Source organism: Macaca thibetana, chromosome 6, assembly GCF_024542745.1.
Source record: "Macaca thibetana thibetana isolate TM-01 chromosome 6, ASM2454274v1, whole genome shotgun sequence".
In the NCBI taxonomy this organism is placed as follows: Eukaryota; Metazoa; Chordata; class Mammalia; order Primates; family Cercopithecidae; genus Macaca; species Macaca thibetana.
Genome location: NC_065583.1, coordinates 155,983,652 through 156,005,454, shown reverse-complemented (window position 1 = coordinate 156,005,454; position 21,803 = coordinate 155,983,652). Strand labels below are relative to the sequence as shown.

The following is a 21,803-nucleotide window of genomic DNA, read 5'->3' as shown; positions in this document are numbered from 1 at the left end:
TTAAAAATACTGTAATTACTGTCTTGTAATTATTTTGTTCCCCTAACAGTAGTATTTGACCAGCCCCTCCCCCCCAAAAAAAAAAAACAAAAATTGTGCTTTTATTCTTTTATTTGTAGATTTAAAACAGTGTCGTGGAACAAAACATTATTGAGTAATTTTCTTAATTTAAAATTAAAACAATATGGAAAGGCATAGGCATAATATTTAATATGGATAAAACAATTAGGTTTAAATCATAGAATAAGTATGGCTATGAACTACCTGAGGATAATGTTAAAATGTATATACTGATTCAGTTAATGCTGGTGTATTTCTATCATTTTTAACAAGCTCCTAGTTAATGTCAATTCTAGTTAAAATGTATATACTGATTCAGTTAATGCTGGTGTATTTCTATCACTTTTAACTAGCTCCTAGTTAATGTCAATTCTACTGGCATATAGATCATACTTTTAGAAGGTAGGGTTTTTTTTTTAGCATGGTAAACTAACTAACCTAGATCATCTTTTTCCATAATACATGAAAAAATTAACTCCAAAATTATCAGTAAGATCTGACTCACACTGAGTTAATCATTACTCTAGGAGTTATAACATGACAGCAAAAAAAGCATAAATGTCTCTGCAACAAATAATATATTTTTATCTTTCAATTACTTTGCTTGAAAAATAGAGGATGGGGCAGAGTGAGAAAAAGTATATTGGTGTCAACAGAAATGTTGACATATGTGAGAGCTCATAAATGAAACTATCATCTAAACACAATAGCAAAAGTCTGAAATTTACAAGTTAAAATGTAGACAAACAATTGTTTCTTGTGTGATCAGCATTTTGAAGCACAGTTTTAAGCTTAACAGAATAGGAATACACTTTTATACTTTTGCATAGCCAGGAATAGAATGACTTCTTAATCTTCCCCAATTAAATTGTTGACAATAAGTTCAACTTGTTTTTTGTGTTTTTTTTAAATAAATAAAATTTAGGAAGGAAACTACTTAAACGTCAATATATTTTTTTTAAATTAGTGTTTATGAGTTTTAAAATCTTTTGCTGCTGCAGTTCAAGTACCCATTCACAGGCTCAAATCAAAACAACTGGTTGTGACAAATCTAAAGTGTACTTAGTATGCACAAATTACTAACTGGTATGTTAGAGAGCTCTATTGCTTAGGTAACTCATTTATTTACATTACCTGTAGTACCATAGTAGTCACAAAAGAGCTCCTTAAACTCATATTATTAGCCAAAACAAAATGGGGCTCTGATCTTGAGGCTAACATTTGAAAATAAATAAACTAGTAGAGAAGCCTATGTGTGATATATTTGCCACAGTAACCTCTGGTTACAGAAGGAACCCATGGCAAGTTTAATCTATGACTATTAATGTTTAAGTACCCTACTTCTATCTTTTGATCAAAGTAGATCATGTTACCCCATGATTTAAAAACTATTAAAGACTTACTACTCACAACATGCATTTTCCTTAGCATAGTAATAATTATATACTTCCACAATCGGTTCACCTATATCTCCAGGGTCCATACCTCCTGCTTCCTCATAACAACCTTACATTTAAGCCATGGTGAACAACATGCAATTTTCGCAGCCCTCCATAATCATTCTTAATGTCCCCCCTCTTCCCACAATTATTTCTTGCATAATTATCACCATTTACTTATTTTTTTTTTTATTTATTTTAGATGGAGTTTCACTCTGTCACCCAGGCTGGAGTGTATTGGTACAATCTCTGCTCACTGCAACCTCCACCTCCCAAGTTCAAGCAAGTCTCCTGCCTCAGGTTCCCGAGTAGCTGGGACTACAGGCACATGCCACCATGCCAAGCTAATTTTTTGTATTTTTAGTAGAGATGGGGTTTCACCATGTTGGCCAGGCTGGTCTTAAACTCCTGACCTCAGGTGATCTGCCAGCCTCCGCCTCCCCAACTCATCATTTTAAATACAACTCAAATATCAAGTGCTCTGGAATCGCTTTTCATATTTAGCAATGAACAAGGCGAAGTTAAATTCTTCTTTATTGTCTCTTCCCTTTTGCATAACATCTTGCATTTATAAACATTTTTAGCAGTAATTAAATGCTGTATTGGCCGGGCGCGGTGGCTCAAGCCTATAATCCCAGCACTTTGGGAGGCCGAGACGGGCGGATCATGAGGTCAAGAGATCGAGACCATCCTGGCTAACACAGTGAAACCCCGTCTCTACTAAAAAATAAAAATACAAAAAACTAGCCGGGCGAGGTGGCGGGCGCCTGTAGTCCCAGCTACTCGGGAGGCTGAGGCAGGAGAATGGCGTGAACCCAGGAGGCGGAGCTTGCAGTGAGCTGAGATCCGGCCACTGCACTCCAGCCTGGGCAAGAGAGCGAGACTCCGCCTCAAAATAAATAAATAAATAAATAAAAATAAATAAATAAATGCTGTATTACTTTTGCCATTTTAGAGGGAAGAAAATTTTGTGAGGCTTCCATTTGGTTCTTTATCCCATAATATTCTCACTGTAAGGGTCAGAGATCTAATGGAAAGACATTGCCATTAGCCAATTATTCTTATATTAAGTATAGTTTCAGGAAGTAAGGAAAGAATTATGATGTAGTTTAACAAAATAACTGAGTTCGTTATGATTTAAATGTAGGGCAAAACTTTATATATCACATGACCACCATAATCACTCACTTTGGGAGATCACGGTATATTTTGGGTCACCAGAAATTAGTACCATTCAAAGCTAGTGAGTGTATTTTAAAAATTGATATATTTTTTCCCCTTCATGTATGGTCACCCTAGTGAGTCACCATAGGTTCCTTTGAAGAAGGATTTGGAGGAAATTTACAATGTATCCCCGATGCAGAATAGCTCTTCTTTACTCAAGGGAATCCACCATCCCAGTTAATTAAGTTGTTCCAGATATACGTGAACTGGCCTTGTTTTGAGAACTGGTTAAGGGAGCATGATTTTTCATTATGGGAACTCAAGTCAGGTTTCTGACAATAGACCGAAAGTTGTTGTTGTTGTTGTTGTATATACTCAGTAAAATTTTAGTAGAAAGAGTATAATTAATTGGCTAACAGCAAAGATCCTTGCAAGTAAAATCCTGATTACTGCTTAGTTCCTGCTGCTTATCTGGTAAGTGCAAAATCTTAGCAGTGGTGGTAAATTAAGCATTGCTCCTTGGCTTCTATTCTTCTGGAATCTCTCCATCTTCATTGATATCAGGAAGCCCATATCAATGGTGGCATCTCCCACCATCACACCTTGACTGCTGTGGAGGGCACTACAAAATGTTTACATTGGTGCTTGAAATATTCTGACACTCTCACCTTTACTTATTTGTTATTGCCTTTGTGAGTGGAATATTCTGACACCTCTAGGTTGGAGAGAAGTGAAAGAGAGTGGGGAGTGAGCCTGCAAATAATCAATCTGCTCCAAAATTCCTGTCTTCCTGAGCCTTTGCATTCTTCCCTCTATGTTATGATTAAAAAAAAAAAAAAAAAAAAAAAAAGTTCCAGCATTTTAACCTTCTAGAATGTAGGTCATTGTTGAACACACTTTTCGCTCAACTAACCAACTAAGGCTTTAGTGCTATTTTCAGGTATGCAAGCAACCCTATTAAATATAGATCTCTGGTAGGTACACCCACACTGAAGAATGTGGCCCAGTCCCGTATTATATTTTGTCATCTTTTATCTAATTCTCTTAAAATCTAGTACCTCACACAATTCCTTGATTTTTGCTGACATCAATTAACAAAATCTTGCAAATATTTTGAAGTGCCAGCTAATTCCTCCTGGGCCAGATTTTATATATATTCTAGGAAAGGCTGAGCACTGACTCTAATTAGTAAGGTCAGGAGAAACTAAGGGCATGACTAAATCTGGAAGAAAATGGGCTACCTTTGCAGGGCAAGTACCTCAGGTGATTTACTCCAGATCATCAAGTAATAGAAGGCTAGGCTACAATACTCAGAGGAAGCAGAGGAAGGAGGCTTCTGTTGCTGGCAAGAGACTCAGGTGTTTCAAATTTCTCAGTGTAACCCAAACCCACGCAGATGCCTTAAAAGTTTTCTGATTCTCTTGATTTTTTTTTTTTTTTTTTTTTTTGAGATGGAGTCTCGCTCTGTCGCCAGACTGGAGTGCGGTGGCACAATCTCAGCTCACTGCAACCTCCACATTCCAGGTTCATGCGATTCTCCTGCCTCAGCCTCCCAAGTAGCTGGGAGTACAGGTTCATGCCACTATGCCCAGCTAATTTTTTTTTTTTTTTTTGTATTTTTAGTAGAGATGGGGTTTCACCATGTTGGCCAGGATGGTCTCGATCTCCTGACTTCGTGATCCGACTGCCTCCGTCTTCCAAAGTGCTTGGATTAATAGGCGTGAGCCACCACGCCTGGCCTGATTCTCTTGATTTAAAGCCAGGAGCTTACGTGTGTGATTTTTTTTGGCTTGTTTGCTTATTTTTTTTTTATCTGTAAGCCATCAAATGCAATTAAAATGATGATTTCATCTTATAGTCTTGTAATCACCATTATGAACGAAGAGTGAAAGGCAGTTACCACTTGGTTACATGAGCTTTGCTTTAGAAGACCCATACCACAAATAAACCTAGCTGGCTATCTGAGAAATTGGAAAAGCGATTGCATACTATAGATTACTAGTACTCCAATTACCATTAGCAAATTGTTCAATACTGTATTCAAGGCCAAATGCCATGATCAAAGCAAGTCCCTGGACCCAATGTTGGTAACCCACCCATTTTCTGTTATCCACTCTCCTTTATTCACTTCAAGCATGAACTCTTTATTCAGTCAGGAATGAGTCAGGCAAACAGAAAGCACAGCAGTTATTTCAACAGAATATTTAATACATATCTTGAAAGACTGAAAATAAAGAAGGAAACAGCGAGGTAGCACATATTTTAAATGTTGGAAGCAGCCACCATCCCTAGGGCTGGGAGAACAAAAGAGACTTCCTTGGTTCTGTTTCTATGATGTTTTAGATTCAAATAAATACTTTTTAGAAAGTGACATAAACTTTCAATTTACACTCTCCATGTTGAAGTACATTTTTCACCTTTTTTTTTTTTTTAACAAACGACTTTGAAATATTTTGTTTTCCCAATGACAGCTACTTTTTGAGAATATGAGAACCTAAAAGATGGAGAAGGAGCCCCATGGAGCAATGGAATAAGCAGTGCCTGCTGGTGCTGTAACCAATAAGGTGGTACAGTGAGGCTAGTTTTAGGAATACTAGCAACAGCTGGAAACCAGAAGCAACTGCTTCTGGAATTACCCACTGTTGTGGAGGTGAAGCGCATTATGAGGTAAGGCTGACAAGGGAAGCAAACAGAAAAGAAAGGGGAAGGTGTTTTTTTTTTCCATCCTGCTTTGCAACTCTATATAGTACTCTCTTGGCAGATCCTAATGAGTAGCAAGCTGGAAAAGGAGAAATGTTCTTTTAAGAGCCTCAGTCCCAGTCCAGCATCGTAGAAGAGAGTGGCACATTTAAACACAAAAGACAACAGTTTAATGACTGGGACAGTTTTCTTCCTTGTTTACTAGATGGAGAATGCCTAATCTGTTTTTGTTTTTGTTTGTTTGTTTGTTTGTTTTTTGAGACAGTGGCCCGATCTCAGCTCACTGCAAGCTCCGCCTTCCGGGTTCGCGCCATTCTCCTGCCTCAGCCTCCCGAGTAGCTGGGACCACAGGCGCCCGCCACCTCGCCCAGCTAGTTTTTTGTATTTTTTAGTAGAGACGGGGTTTCACCGTGTTAGCCAGGATGCTCTCGATTTCCTGACCTCGTGATCCGCCCGCCTCGGCCTCTCAAAGTGCTGGGATTACAGGCTTGAGCCACCGCGCCTGGCCGCCTAATCTGTTTTTATTTATCTTTGCAGCCACTTGAATAATTAAGAATAAAATGTCATATCTAGGATGTGTTCAGTAAATATTTCTTGGATGGTTGAATGAAGGTTAGGAAGAAGATAGTTTAGATCACATTTTCAAGAACTGTGAATTTAGAAGCACTGAGTGTAAATATGAGTCCTGCTGTTGTTCATATGTCTGTGATTTTTGTCAGTCACTCTTCTAAGCTTTTTACCTCTAGAACCTCATTGAACCTGTAGATTAGCCCTCTAAGGTATATGCCATTATTATAAAGACGACAAACACAGGCTGACAAATGTTAAAAGCCTTCTCTAAGGTTCTGGAATGAATGTGGCAATTTAACACAGTGTTAAAGAAAATGAGCTTGAGAGATAGAAGGACCTGGATTTGAAACCCAATGACCTACTCTCTTTTTCCCTCTATCAAAGGAATTTTATAATTGGGCTTCAAAAATTCCTTCTGGAAAATCTTTAGCATTCTCAGTGATAATGTTGCTGCTATGGGTGAAAATGTTCTGTTCTCATTTAGATTGAAGGAAAACTTTATTGAGTAATGTTTTTGACAATAAATACATTGGTTAGTTTTTGAGTTCAAGTCAAGGAGTTAAATATATTGATTTATGACAGAAGCACTCAATAACTAGGTGGTAGAAATGATAGTCTAAGTACCTCTGCCAGCCAACAACTAAACTTTATGAAAAAGAATATTAAAAGCAAACATAAATTATTAAATGAATGTCAAGAGTGGGCATTTCAGAATATACATTAATTCACTAGAAAAAAATATGCTAACATACATATCCACATGCAGAGACAGAGATGGCAACTGACAGAAAATTATAGCATTTTAAATACCATTCCTATCTATTCCTTTGAGGACCACTAAACATCTTGAGAAACTGGTGGTCTTATTTATGCTTCGTACACTCATTTGTCTGTGTATTGTTTCAAGAGTCCTTCCAAAATGTAATTAGTTTGTGAGCAAGCTAGTGCAATCCTTTCCTCCAATATTAACATCTTTTAAATTCAAATAAATGCACCAAAGGGGGGCATAAGCAAATCTCAAATTTGGATTTTCTTCCTTAAAGAGCTTTCTCTCACCAAGTACTTTACATTTTGTTTCTAAGGGATATCTAATCATATTCACTGCATAATGCACCCATATTCATCTCTAACACTTTCTATTTTGAAGGGGCTTATACACATTAACCCACCTATTATACTATAACTGCATGCTGCTTTCAATGAGTAGGCAGGAAAACAGCTGCAGAGCAGTTAAGTGGGATGGCTACAAGTCGTGTACATACCCACCTTCCTATAATATTAGAACATGAGACTTTAACCAACTACATTGCCCTCCATTTTAAATGAAAAGAAAAGGGGAATGGAGGGGAAAAGAAAGTCAGAGACATTAAAACATTTTCAAAATCATTTATATAGCCTGTACTCCGAGCCAATATTTTGAATTATTACTTCAAATAAACATACTCAGCCAGGCGCGGTGTCTCATACCTGTGATCCCAGCACTTTGATAGGCCAAGGCGGGTGGATCACGAGGTCAAGAGTTCGAGACCAGCCTGGCCAACATGTGGAAACCCCATCTCTACTGAAAATACAGCCATCCCATTACTGGATATATACCCAAAGGATTATAAATCATGCTGCTATAAAGACCGGGCACATTTATGTATATTGTAGCACTATTCACAATAACAAAGATTTGGAATCAACCCAAATATCCATCAGTGACAGACTGGATTAAGAAAATGTGGCACATATGCACCATGGAATACTATGCAGCCATAAAAAAGGATGAGTTCGTGTCCTTTGTAGGGACATGGATGCAGCTGGAAACCATCATTCTCAGCAAACTATCGCAAGAACAGAAAACCAAACACGCACGCATGTTCTCACTCATAGGTGGGAATTGAACAGTGAGATCACCTGGACACAGGAAGGGGAACATCACACACTGGGTTCTATTGTGGGGAGGGGGGAGGGGTGAGGGATGGCATTAGGAGATATAACTAGTGTAAATGATGAGTTAATGGTTGCAGCATACCAACATGGCACATGTATACATATGTAACAAACCTGCATGTTGTGTACATGTACCCTAGAACTTAAAGCATAAAAAAAAAAAAATTAGCTGGGCATGGTATAATCCCAGCTCCTTGGGAGGCTGAGGGAGAAGAATTGCTTGAACCTGGGAGGTGGAGGTTGCAGTGAGCCAAGATTGCACCACTGTACTCCAGTCTGGGCGACAGAGCAAGACTCAATCTCAAAACAACAACAACAAAAAAACTCTTACTATATGATCTAGAAATCATGCTCATTGGTATTTACCCAAATGAGCTGAAAACTTACATATATACAAAAGACTGAAGATTAATGCTTATAGCAGCTTTATTTATGATTGTCAAAAGTTGGTAGCAACCAAGAGGACCTTCAGCGGATGAATGAATAAAGAAACTGTGGCTCATCTATACAATAGAGAACAATATTCAGCAATGAAAAGAAATGAGCCCTCAAACCATAAAAAGATATCGAAGAACTTTAAATGCATGTTGATAAAGAAAAGCAAATCAGCAAAACCTACGCACCATATTCCAACTACATGACATTCTAAGAGACAAAACTATAGATATATTAAAAGATCAGTGCTTGTCAGGTGTTATGGAGAAGGAATTGAGGAAGGCATGACTAGGTGGTGCACAGGAGAATTGAACGGCAGTGAAACTGTTCTGTCTGATACTATAAACGTGGATATATCTCATTATACGTTTGTCAAAATTTATGTAATATATATTACAGAGAGTCAACTCTAATATAAACTATGAAGTTAAGTTAATAACGGTGAATCAATAATGGTTCTTCCATTGTAACAAATATACCACACTAATGCAAGATGTTAATCATAAGGAAAACTGGCAGAGATGGAAGGATGACAGGTACATAGGAACCCTCTTCTTTTCCATCATTTTTTGTAAAGCTGAAATTGATTTGAAAATAAAGTCTGTTTATTAAAAAAAATAAATTGTGTGCCATAGATGTTTGAAACCCATTTGCTTTGCCTGCCATAAAACAATGTTAGCTATACATAATGCCTCACTACTGGATCTACTCTCATTTTATTTCTGCCAAGGATAGGTGAGAATGGATAACTTTTAACCTATGAGTGATATTAGTATATCTGGTAGACAGGTAAAAACACTCACTCTCTTTTACACCTTATTCATATTATGATTAATAAAATCATGTTCTAATCTGATTCATTATCTTCCTCTATTCTCAGTAACTTGGGCCAAAATCCTCTCATTCACAAGTTAGAGTGACTGCAGTTTAGTAAACAGCAGGGCTGGCTCAAGGATGAAGGTACCTGACTCAAGACAGAGTCCTAATGAACAGGAAATAATGCAACAGAAGAGGCATCCTATGGACCTATCTGAAGTCATATCTAAGCAAATTTAAATGTAAAATAACCAGATATAATAGCAGTGCCTCTCTCTCTCTCTCTCTCTCTTTCTCTCTCTCTCTCTCTCTCTCTCTCTTTCTCTCTCTCTCTCCCCCGCCCCGTGTGTGTGTGTGTGTGTGTGTGTGTGTGTGTGTGTGTGTGTGTGTTGGAGCTGGGGGAAGGATTGAATATAGAGAGGATACTTTGAGAAAATAAATGAAAGTTACAGTACACAAATCATGGTACACAGTACAGGTGATTCTATTTCTATGTTACTCAGACTTTATAAAAACAACTATACCCAGATATACACACATATTCTCATCCAATCATATGCACACATAGTTTCACAAAGACAAATAGGCCAAGGAGTAACTTCGTAGAGAAAACAATTCAGTTCATTGATCATAGCAACAAGAGAGCAAATAGAAACTGACATATACTTTCTAATTATTAACATCATCTAAATCCATTAGATTAAACCCAATAGATATGAGTCCTCTTGTTTCCTTATAAAGCCTGATATCAACCTATTACATTAAAAATTACCCATTTCAGTTACTCATTTTTCTACTTCCCACATCTCTAGAGAGAATTTTCCTCATACTCTGTGAGACATAGAAATATTGCATGACTATGATACCTCTACATCTTTATCATTAAATAGAGAACATGAATATATCCCTATCATTGTTATGATTGTCTCTTGGTTCTTGTCCAAATTTTGCAACATACAAAAGTTTCTATACAGTTGTTGCATTTTCACTTATTTGTCTTATTTTCAATTTTAACTCATCTCCATTTCTGTGCTACTTTAATATAAAAGATAATCTCTTTTTAGAAGACATTATAGTCCTTAACACATTTTTATTTATGGTTTGCATCAAAAACATAGCATCGGAATTCTCACTCAAGTCACATTGCTTAATAGTTAATATTATCAAAATCTAATTTTGTGAAAAAGAACAGCATTACATCATACACCAGTAGATGTGGAATGATTTCCACAGAACTTTGTGTATTGTATATGCTAGTTGCATTCAAAATTCACAATTTTCAGGGTATGTAAGTTTTCAAACAGAGAAAAAAAAAACCCTATGTATTTACTCTGAAAACACCAGTAAAGGAGATATCTTTACCATTTTCACATTTCCATTTTATTTGAGCAACTGCTTTTCTACACTGATAAGTCAAGGAGCTATTCAATAAATGATTGAATTCCATGATTCATTGCTTAGGATTCCTCCTTTTCTCTCACTTCTCAAAAGAAATGTCACTCACATTGTGTATGTCACTTCTTTCTCTTTCCATGAGTTAGCATCATTTAAAAAAAGCTTAGACTGACTAGGTAAGTTGCCTGCTTATAGACTCATTATTAAATGCTGCATCACACCCAAACAAGTCCAGCAGTAAAAGAAGACCTCCAGCTGCTGTAGAGATGGGATGAATGTGTTTCCACTTACTAAGAAAGTCTACAGTGCAATTCAATATACATAGCTTTCAAAAGTGATAAGGGAAATATCTTTTCTTCCCATAATAAGCCCTCCCATGAACCTCTGTGTATATAATGACAACTTTATATAATGCCAGCATACAGTATCTTCTGGAATTTAAAAATGCATTTTCTATGCCTGTGTGGATAGTAAAACATTCTTTTATCTTCAATACTTCCATGCCTATTTTTGTAAAAGAAAAGAAAAAAAAAGGTAATATTCTCTTTTTAGCTGCCTGCTGATCTCTTCTCCTGAAACCAAACTGCATGGAAGCCACAGAGTCATTGAGTTTCTGTGCTGTCCCTAGAGATGTGGAGATCATGTAAAGAATGTTTCTTCCCTCAGGTTTGTCCTTATTTTTATATTTCTTATGATACTGTTTGTGTAACGTATTATCTTTACATTTGCCTAAAATAGGTCATATTAATATTTCAAGCCATTGTTTATATACAAGAATATTTTAAAGACAGTAAGTTTGAAAAGCATAGGATATATGTCATTTTCCTGTGAAAATAAAGACTTTTTATTGATCTTAAATGTTTCTTTGTGTGGGGATAAGAATAAAGCTACTTTTAAAAGTATTCACGTTATAAAAACAGGGAAAACACTTCAAGAAAGCTCTATAACCTCTTTCAGTGGTTTGATGAGTATAACACAGGAAGAAAGAGCCCCCTAATGGCTCAGATATCTATAAAAACAGAAGAGGTTGTACTTTCTCAATTCTTGTTTAACAATGGCTAAAATGAGTAATCAGGAAAGATATCTGATGCTATGGAAGCGAATGGACAGTTGAATAAAAGGTCAACTAGAGCTCTCTCAACAATGCAAACAACAGTGTGAAACCCTAAAATGAACTGGCGAAGTAAGCTGTTAGATTTCAGACTGAGGGTGATGCTTACATATGTGACTCCTAGCACACTTGTCTCCCTCAATTATGTTTGCGGAGAAGCACTGATCTGGAACTCAGGAGACATATTCATTACACAGTTGGAAAGTGTGAAATGTTTTTTAAAAACACTTTCTTTTTTCCAATCATTGACCATTTCCTGTTAATAATAGGGGAAATCAAATTTCTTACCAGGAGAAATTACAGAATTTGTAAGAAAACAAAAAAGGGAATCAAAGTAATATTGAGTATAAGCTAAGAAGAATGTCCTAGTGCAAGAAGCACACAGTGCTAAGAAATTACTTTAAAAGTATTTTTGAAAGAAGAATATGCCTATTCACAGAAAAAAAAATTTAGCATTGATGTTACATCTACTTATGCTAGAAATTTAATGGTCTCATAAAAACATACACAATGCAATTAGAATTACGTTTTTATTTTTATTTTTTAAATTGCATATAAGTCAATATGGCCCATAAGTAAGTACCAGGAGGAAACTGAACTGTATAAAACAACTTGGATACTTAAGGTTGTTGCAACAAAAATTATAATATTTAAAGTAATTTTGTACATTAAACTTAAAAATGAGAAGAATTAATTAAAACAAAGTTACATCCCTGAATGTCAGATTATTTGCATAAATAAAATGGAATTATTAAAATATAATTTTGAATTACAATTAAAAGCAATCTTACCATTATAAGCAAAAGAACTAAACAAGGTTATAATAGATTTAAAACAAAATCTGTGTGGGAATTTGGCATTATACTGCAACAATATACATAAATATATGGTTTACAGTGCCAGTCACCACTCTCAGTTAATGGTTTGGCATTTGTTGCCCAAATATAATACTTAAAAATATATATATACACACACACATATATATATACACACACACATATATACACACACACACATACTTTTTTTAAACAAATGACTTAATTTAAAAACAAAAACATCACTATTCTCTTATACATATCTCTATTTCTTAAGACCAACTGTACTTTCCAAAATGTATACCAACAATTCAGTTATTCACTTCTGATATGATTATATCAATAGAATACCAAGGTAGCTGTAATAATACTTGCATTATTAGGAAGCATCTAAATATCATCTTGCATTTAGAAAACAAAACGAACGTCATGAAAAAATAGTGTTTTTCAAATATACATTTTTAATTAAAATATAAATAAGGGTGAATAAAACACACAAAAGCAACTATTTAGAGTATGTATTAATTCTAAATTCAGACATATTGGCTACCACTAAGGTTGGCAATCATGTTCTTGCTTGAAACATTGAACAACATATTAAAAAGTTTTGCTGACTTATCACAGAAAGCAGTTTGTTCTTTGATAAGAGGAGTGACTCAAGAAACTTCACTCAAAAGGACAGTCAGAGCAATTCTCAGGGTAAAATATCTCTTAATTAATCCAAAAGCAAATAAATTGACATAAAATGTCACAAACCATTTGAGTTCCAGTAAGCATTAAATAAGTCCTTTCTGTCACAATGTTTTCTCCTTAGCAGTTGATATCTGTGACCTATAAAACTAAGGTCAATCAAATACATCAGGACTGCATTGCCCCAGCTCATTATTTCTAGTCCAACCCATCAATCTCCTCAGATATCGTTTAAAAAACTATTCTTCCCAGCAGAGGATATAATATGTGCGAAGTTCCCATATATTCACAGATGCTTAACCCGCACATAGCATCACTGTCATGCAAAACATTAATTGATGCTACTGCAGGTAAGTAATGAACTCTAAAATAGCTAAACATCTCCAGAACCATGTTTCTTTGCCTTAGCTCAATACTTTCTTAAGCACAAATGCTGACCATCAATAGCCACAATAAGAGGGCACTCTAATGTCACATCATTTAAGAAATATTGTGTTTGTATTGAAGAGTTAAAACTGCAATCAAAAGACAGATTTAGAAAAAAAAAAAAAAACACTAGCAATCCCTGAAAAGCATGATAGTATCTATGTCTGCAGAAAATATAATAATTGATAGATAATATTAATTGTCCTTTCTTGATATGCTATTATTTACCAAAGTTGCTTAATAGCTAAAAACAATATTTATAAACATATTGTAAGCTTGTCACAAAAAAATGTACTTTGTAATATAAACTTGGCTTATTTTTCTTCTTTATGTGGAGTATCTGCTACAGAAACTTATAATGTAGTGATCTTATTTTTGAAAACAATCTGTACCTGGAGATTTTTTTTAAAAGCAAATATATTAATATAAACACAGTATTCAATTCCATCTTTCTAAATCAACATACTTGTGTATAGAATTTCCTTTAATGCATCACTGCAAACTCAGTTTTAAAAACATGCAAAGCTATGATATATTTTGCTGTGAATAATTAAAAAGAAATACAGAGATAAAAATTGAATTTCCTTACCTGGAGTGTGAAACCGTTCCTGTTCAATGCTGAAAGAAAGTGGAACTGGAAAGGGGACTTGATTTTTGTTTTCTTCTCAAAATCTGCTTTAATGATGCAGGAGTAAGATGAGCTATTCCAAGGTGAAGTCTGTTATTTCTTGCTGGAGCTCAGAGCTGACATGTGAAAAGAAAGGCACCTCAGTAAGTTGTTCACTGAGGGAGCTACAGAGCAAGATTATCCGGCACAAGCAGTCACATAGTGATGCTATGGAACGTGCACTGGCTTCCTCCCCACCTTGCGTTCCTCTCTCTCTCTCCTTCTTTTTTTTTTTTTCTCTCTCTCTCTTTCCTTTTCACCCTGACGCTCGCTCAGCTCTGAGTCTCAGCTCCTGCTGCTGCTGTATAATCAATCTAGCCTGTCTGAAGCCAATAGTCCCCTATTTAACCAGCCAATCAATGGCAAGGATTCCACTGCTAGTCCCAAGAGTCTTTTCCAAGAGTGGTACAAACAATAAGAGTTTTGCCAGCAGTTTAGCCAAGTATTTTTATTATTTTATCTCCCTTAGAGATAGGGCTTGAGAGGGCAGAGGCTCAAAGCAAGCTTAGTGTTACTGCTGATTTTTGCATTTTAAAAATTTACTCCTTCCTAACCAGCTGATACTTATAATTATCCTAACCTCCTATCTATTATCATAATAAAAATTGCTGCAGAGTAGCCATGTGTGATAGGATTTCTCATTCAAACACATAGGAATATATTCAGTAACAAAATTATATACACTAACAAATGCTTGTTGCTAGAAACAATAATGCCTCCAGTAGCCCTTATGAGGAGGATCAATTAAAGAACACCTCATTATACTGATTTATTTTGAACGTTATCTATTTTTATTTTAGAAAATCATGGTAAATAATTTTGTTTCTCCTAAGGAACAAGAGGTGATGTTTGTAGATGGTTTTGAACGAGGGTCTGAGTCAGACTTCAGTATATAAAACATTTTTTCAATTTTAAAGCATTAATCTACAAAAGGATCCCTCTGAATGTATCAAATAGAGCATTTCACACCTGATTCATCCCTTCAAGGTTAAGAAGATTTTCTTCTTAAAGTGACACATTCATTGCTCAGCTGCTGTGACTAACCATAATAAAGAAGCACAAAGCAAACCATTGAAGACCAGGCTGGTTTCTCATTTCCCACATGCTTCCAGGGAGGCAAAAAAGCAAAAGAAAAAAGAGAACATATGGGTCGCATTAGCCAAACCCTAGAAATGCAGTCTTTCTCAATTTCTAATTAGGAGGTGGTTACTTATCTCAATTTCACACTGCTTGGTCAACTAACCTTTTAGTTACTTTTTCTTTGTAATACTGCATTTCTGCATTCATTAAAGCAAATTGTATAAGCATCTTTAACTGCTTCAATTCCCAGTTGACATTAAATTCCAGGCAGTAGTCATTGTAGTTCCAACCTTCAGCACCATATAATACAAATAAAAATTTATCATAGGTGCTAAAGCATCTTGTAAATGAATACTGAAAAGGTCATAAGGTAGGTATGATCATGAAGTTACACTCAATTAAAGTCCAAATTGTGAAGTGTTGTAACGCCTATCAGAGACACACTTCTTTGATTTAATTGACTCAGTTCTGCAAATATTTATTGAGCAACTCTTTGCATCAGACTGTACATTTAATTAAGTAAAGGAGAGAACAGCCTTCTTTGTGTTTTTGGTATTTTCAGTGTAGTGCAGTTTGGGTAGTCAGTCACCCAGGAGTTTACAATCTCATAGGTAGATAAGGAGTTCTTAAGTAAGCAAAACACAAGAGAGAGTAATTACCTGCTTTCATCAATAATTCGAAGAGCAACAAGTAGTCAAGATAGATCATAGCTCCTCTGAAACAACAGAAAGACCCCGTAAAAAAGATAGCCTTGCAGTGATCCTTATCAAAGAGAATAAAAAGCAATTTATAGGGAGAAAAAGATGGTAATGATGGTAGCAGGATAGGGGGGTGGGAGGAACAACAGAAGCAAAAGGAAAATGTTAAAGGAGGTGGATGATGGGAGAGGGGTGTTGGAGGAAGAGGCGAGTCAGATAGGTGGCCGGAACACTTAGGGCCCAGGAAGGTAAATGAAAAAAAGGGAAATGCTCATAATATGTAAGACTTTGAATGCCAGGCTGACAGTAATTGGGTAATTGAGAGCATTTCGTTTTATATTGTTAAACAGAAATGTGATAAACTTGTAAGTATGCTTTGGGAAACTCTATGTAACAAAATGGTGTCACTTAAGTACTAGCATGGAACCCCAGTGAAAGTCAATAATCGCTAGGGAGAAAATTGTCAAGGTCTCCTTTAGGAGTAATAATGGGTAGAACCAGTGTGCTGATGTTGGAAATTAGCAGAATGAATTAATATTAAAAGGCATTCTGAAATGAGGTCTCTGCATGACTTTGCAACCTAATAAGAAGAGGTGCAGCTTAGGAAAGCATTAAGTTTTCAACGTAGGTGGATGGCTGAAAAAAAAAAAAGTGAATGGCAAATAGCATGCTTACTTACATTCTATCTCAGTTTTTGATGTCATAATATTTATCTCTAATTAAACTTGTTTTATTGTTGTTTTTATGTGCATTTTCCACTACACTATAAGCTTCATGATGGAAAAGAACTGGTTTTGTACAACACTTTCTCCCCAGCATTTTCAGGAATTGTACTGGGCATATATTAGTTTTCCAATAAATAGGTGTTCAGTAGAAAACAATAAAATATTCCCATGTTTGGAATAATGGAATAATCACTACATCACAAGTCCTCAGCTCAGAATTCTCCAAAAATTATTTCATTTAACATGCAAACACTATAAAATAAATATTATCCCATTTTACACATAAAGAAAGTTAATTTAAAGAGGGCAATTACCTTGTCTAATGACACACAATCAAGCAATAAGTGTCTACTGAATTCCAAAGCCCATGTTCTTTATAATGTTGAGTTTTCAGGAACCAGCAGGTGATATAACAGAAACTAATAATCTGGATATTAATTTGTGGGTTATATAATTGATCAGGTGGAAAGAACAAAAATAAATCAAATTAAAACTAAAGGTTAGGATTCTGGGAAGATGGCAGAGTAGGATGTATCAAAAAATCTATCTCTGCTCTGTAGACAAAAATTGCACTAGCAGAATCTGACTAATGTAACTATTTTAGAACTCTAGAGTCTATTGAAGGCTTACAACTTCCAGTGACAGCTTAGATGGTTAATTTGTAGTTAATTTGGTCCATTTAAGCTCTTAGCAAAGCAGCAGCCAACATCCCGCTCTTAAGCCCTATGGCAGGCAGCTGTGCATATATTTCTAGAATAGACTGCATATAGTTTGTGGTGGCCAGGGTTAGAAAAAAATGACCCTGCCTTCCAATATTGGAGATCTGTTCTATGACCACTGATTGCTTATCACAGAAGAGCACAAGAAGAGATAGTGGCCATTGTTGCCCCAACTTCCCTCGATGTTGCAAGCTCCTCCCTCTCTAAGTACTGTGTCTTTCAGGAGATTTATAGAGCTGGTACCTTTTTCCTTATTCCTTTTTTTCCGTTTTCTATTTAGGAGCTAGACATTGAAGACTAGGATATTCAAAAGCAACCATGTGTACAGATGAAATTAGAAAGTTACCAACCATACCCAGGAAATAGAGTAGGCTCAGAAAATACTTGAGAAGGCCTTATGTTTGTACAACATGATGACCAAACAAATCCAAACCAACAAAATGAAAAACAAAAACAAAACAGAAAACAGCCAACTATGGGGGAAGGGGATAGTCTGATTTCCTGAGTTACTACATTATTAGATTCAAATGTTTACTTTAAACAAGAAATCACAAGGCATACAAAGGAATAGGAAAATATGGTCTATTCAAATGAAAACAAAATAAAAATAAAAACTGTCCCTGAGAAAGAATTGAAGGCAGATCTACTAGGCAAATATATTAAAACAACTATTTTAAAGATGCTCAAGGAACTAAAAGAAGGTGTGGACAAAGTAAAGAAGATAATGCAATATTTGGTGAAATATGAATAATGAGATAGAAAACCTAGAAATAAAACCAAAAAGAAATTTTGGAGTCAAAAGTATAATAATGGAAATGAAAACTTTACAAGAGGGGTTCAAAGGCCGATTTGAACAACCAGAATAAAGAATCAGTGAACTGGAAGTTAGGACAATAAAATTTATTGAGGCTGAAAAAACAGAAAGATCGAAGAAAAGTGAACAGAGCATAAGGGACCTAGGTGACACAATCAAGAAGACCAACATATAGGACAGTGAAAATGTTGAGGAGAAGACAGAGAGAAAGACACCGAGAATATTTAAATAAATAATGACTAAGAACTTCACAAATTTTATGAAAAACATGAATATAAATACACAGGAAGCTCAATGAATTCTGAGTAGGATGATATCGAAATAACTCACAAGACATTATAGTCAAATTTTAAAAGCTAAAACAAAAGCAGAATTTTGAAAGCATCTAGAGAAAAGCTTAGAGGCAAATACAATGAATTCTCAATAAGATTATTAGCAGATTTCTCATAAGCGGCTTAGAAGGCTAGAAGGCAGTGGGCTGATATTTGCAAAGCACTAAGAGAAAAACTTAAAAACCTGTCAACCAAGAATCCTGAATCTGGAAAAACTGTTCTTCAAAGTGAGAAATAAATTAAGACATTTTCAGTTAAACAAAAACTTAGGGAGTTTTGCTTTATTATCAGTTTTAAATACTTGACCTTCCTGCAAGAAATGCTAAGTCAGGCAGTCTGAAATAAAAGAACAACAGACAGTTATTCAATGACACATGAAAAAAGAAAACTCTCAGTCAAGGTAACCATATGGACAGTTATAAAACATGTATTACTGTTCAAGGGTATAAAACTCTACCTGTTCTTTTCTAAATGATTATTGTAACTTTGGTTTATAACTCCAAGTTTGTTTTCTATATAATTGAAGAGACTAATGCATTAAAAAGTTATTAGTTTATGTTTTGGGGTACACAATGTATAAAGAAGCAATTTTGCAACATCAAAAACCCAAGGGGATGGGATAGACCTCTTACAAGAACAGTTACTGTATGCTATTGAAGATAAGCTTATGTAGGTTCAAGTTACTCTTGTATCTTTAGGATGTTATTGTCCCCATGGTAACTACAAAGATTGTAGCTATAGAATTATTCAAAAGAAAATTAAAATGGAGTTTAAAATGTTTTATTACAAAAAAATCAACTAAGAGCAAAAGAAGATAGTAATGCAGGAAGTAAGGAACAAAAAGTCATAAAGCAGTTAGAATATAAGCAGAAAAATTACAGAGCTAAGTCCCTTATCCTCAGTAATTTAAATGTTAATAAATTTAAATGTAAATAAACTCACTGTTGAAAGACAGAGAGTGGCAGAATGGATAAAAACATGATCCACCTATATGCTATCTACAAGAGGTTCACTGTAGAATCAAAGACATAAATAGATGGGAAATTAAAGAATGGGAAAGTATATTTTATGCAAATAGTTACCAAAAGAGAGCAGGTATGGCCATACTAATACCAGACAAAATAGACTTTAAGTCAAGAAAATTTACAAGAGACAAAGAACACTGTTATATATTAATAAAGTTTTAGTAAATGAACAACATTTAATAATTATATACATTTTTCAAATAACAGCCCATAAATTATATGAAGCAAAAATTAATATAATTGAAGGGAAAAACAGTTCTAAAATAATAGTTGAAGACTTTAATAACCCATTATCCACAATGGGTAGACGAATTAGGCAAAAGATAAGTTAAAAAAATAGAATTATTGAATGACAATGAATGAACTAGATCTAACAGGCATACAAGAACACTCTAGCCAACAATGTAATACACATTCTTCTCAAGTACACCTGGAACATTTTCTAGGATAGATCACATTAGGTGGTAGATCCCCCCCAAAATGGAAAATACTTAGAGACAACTGAAAATAAAAGAAAAACAGCATACCAAAAGTTACAGGACATAGAGAATGCAGTGGTAGAGAAGGTATAGCTATAAATGCTTACTTTCTTTAAAAAGTGTGATCAATTTAACACATTCACTTATGACTTAAGAAACTAGAAACAGAAGAACGAACTAAACCCAGAGCTAGCTGCAAAAGAATACGAAAAAATAGAGCAGATATAAACAAAAGAAGTAAGAGAAAAATAATGTTAAAAATGTATGAAACCAAAAATTGGTTCTGTAAAATAACTGATAAAATTAACATATGAGATATACTAAGAAAAAATAGAAAATACTAAAATTAATAAAATGAGAAATGAAAGGGTAGACTTTACTACAGATTTCAGAGAAATAAAATGGAGAATAAGGTAGTGTCATGAGCAATTGAATAAAATTATCAAAAAATTGATAATATAGATGAAACAGACACATTCCTAAAAACACAAAACTGACCAAGAATAAACCACAGAAAAATAGAAATTATAAATAGAAATACAACTAGTAGGGAGATTGATTCAGTAATCAAAAATCTCTCAAGAACAAAATGCTTGCTGGCTTTATTGGTAAAATCCACAAAACATTTAATGAACTAACCACCAATCTTTCTCAAACTTTTCCAGAAAATTTAAGAGAAGAAAACATTCTGTAACTTGTTATATGAGACCAACATTACCCTAATACTAATGCCAGTAAGTGACACTACAATAGTAGCAAACCCAAGTTAGCAGCATATTAAAATGCTTATACAACATGACCAAGTGAGATTTATTTCTGAAATGCAAGAATGGTTCACCATAAAAAATGCAATTTAATATACCATATTAAAATAATGAAGAGGAAAACATAAACAAAATTAATTGTCTTTTCATGATAAAATAGGCTACATGTGAAAAACTCACAGGGAACATCATATTTAATGATGAAAGACTGAAAGCTTTTCCTTTAAGATCAGGAGTAAGACAAGTATAACTATTCTCTTCTCTTCTTTTCAATATAGTATTGGAAGTATCAGCCAGAGCAATTAGGCAATTAAAAAAAAGACATCCAAATAAAATGAAGAAGTAAAATTCTCTTTACCGATGATGTGAACTTACATGAAAAAAAAAAAAGTATAGGTTCCACAAAATAAAACCTGTTAGAACTAATAAACAAATCTAGAAAAGTAGCAAGGTACTAAGTCAACAAGAAAAAATCAGTTGCTTTTTTCTAAAAGTAACATAAACAAACCAGAAGGAAATTAAGAAAACAATTTCATTTATACTAACATCAAAAATGATAAAATATTTAAGAATTAATATAACTAAGGAGGTTAAGGTCTTAGACAATGAAAATACAAAACATTGTGGAAAGGAATTAAAGAAGACACGAATAAATGAAAACAAATGTTCATGGATTGGAAAACTTATGATTGTTAAAATATCAATATTATCCAAAGTGATCTTCAGATTTAATGCAACCCCTGTCAAAATCCTAATTGCTTCTCTTTCTGCAGAAATAGAAAAAAAAATTCTACAATTTATATGGAATCTTTAGGTATCCTGAGTAGTCAAAACAATTCTAAAAAGAAAGAACAAAGTTGGAAGACTCACAACTCCTGATTTCAAAACTTGCTACAAATCCACAGTAATTAAAACACTGTAGTGTTGACATAAAGATATATATA

General features: G+C 34.7%; 1 protein-coding gene across 7 annotated transcripts in view; it reads right to left on the bottom strand.

Moving 5' to 3' along the window:
* CDH18 (cadherin 18) overlaps positions 1-14,592 on the bottom strand; it is a 1,131,397-nt gene extending 1,116,805 nt beyond the window's left edge. For all 7 annotated transcript variants that reach the window (XM_050795521.1, XM_050795518.1, XM_050795525.1 and 4 more), the window contains exon 1: positions 14,146-14,592. The gene's annotated coding sequence lies outside the window, so the exon portion shown is untranslated. The remainder of the gene's footprint in view (positions 1-14,145) is intronic.
* Between the last annotated feature and the right edge of the window lie 7,211 nt (positions 14,593-21,803).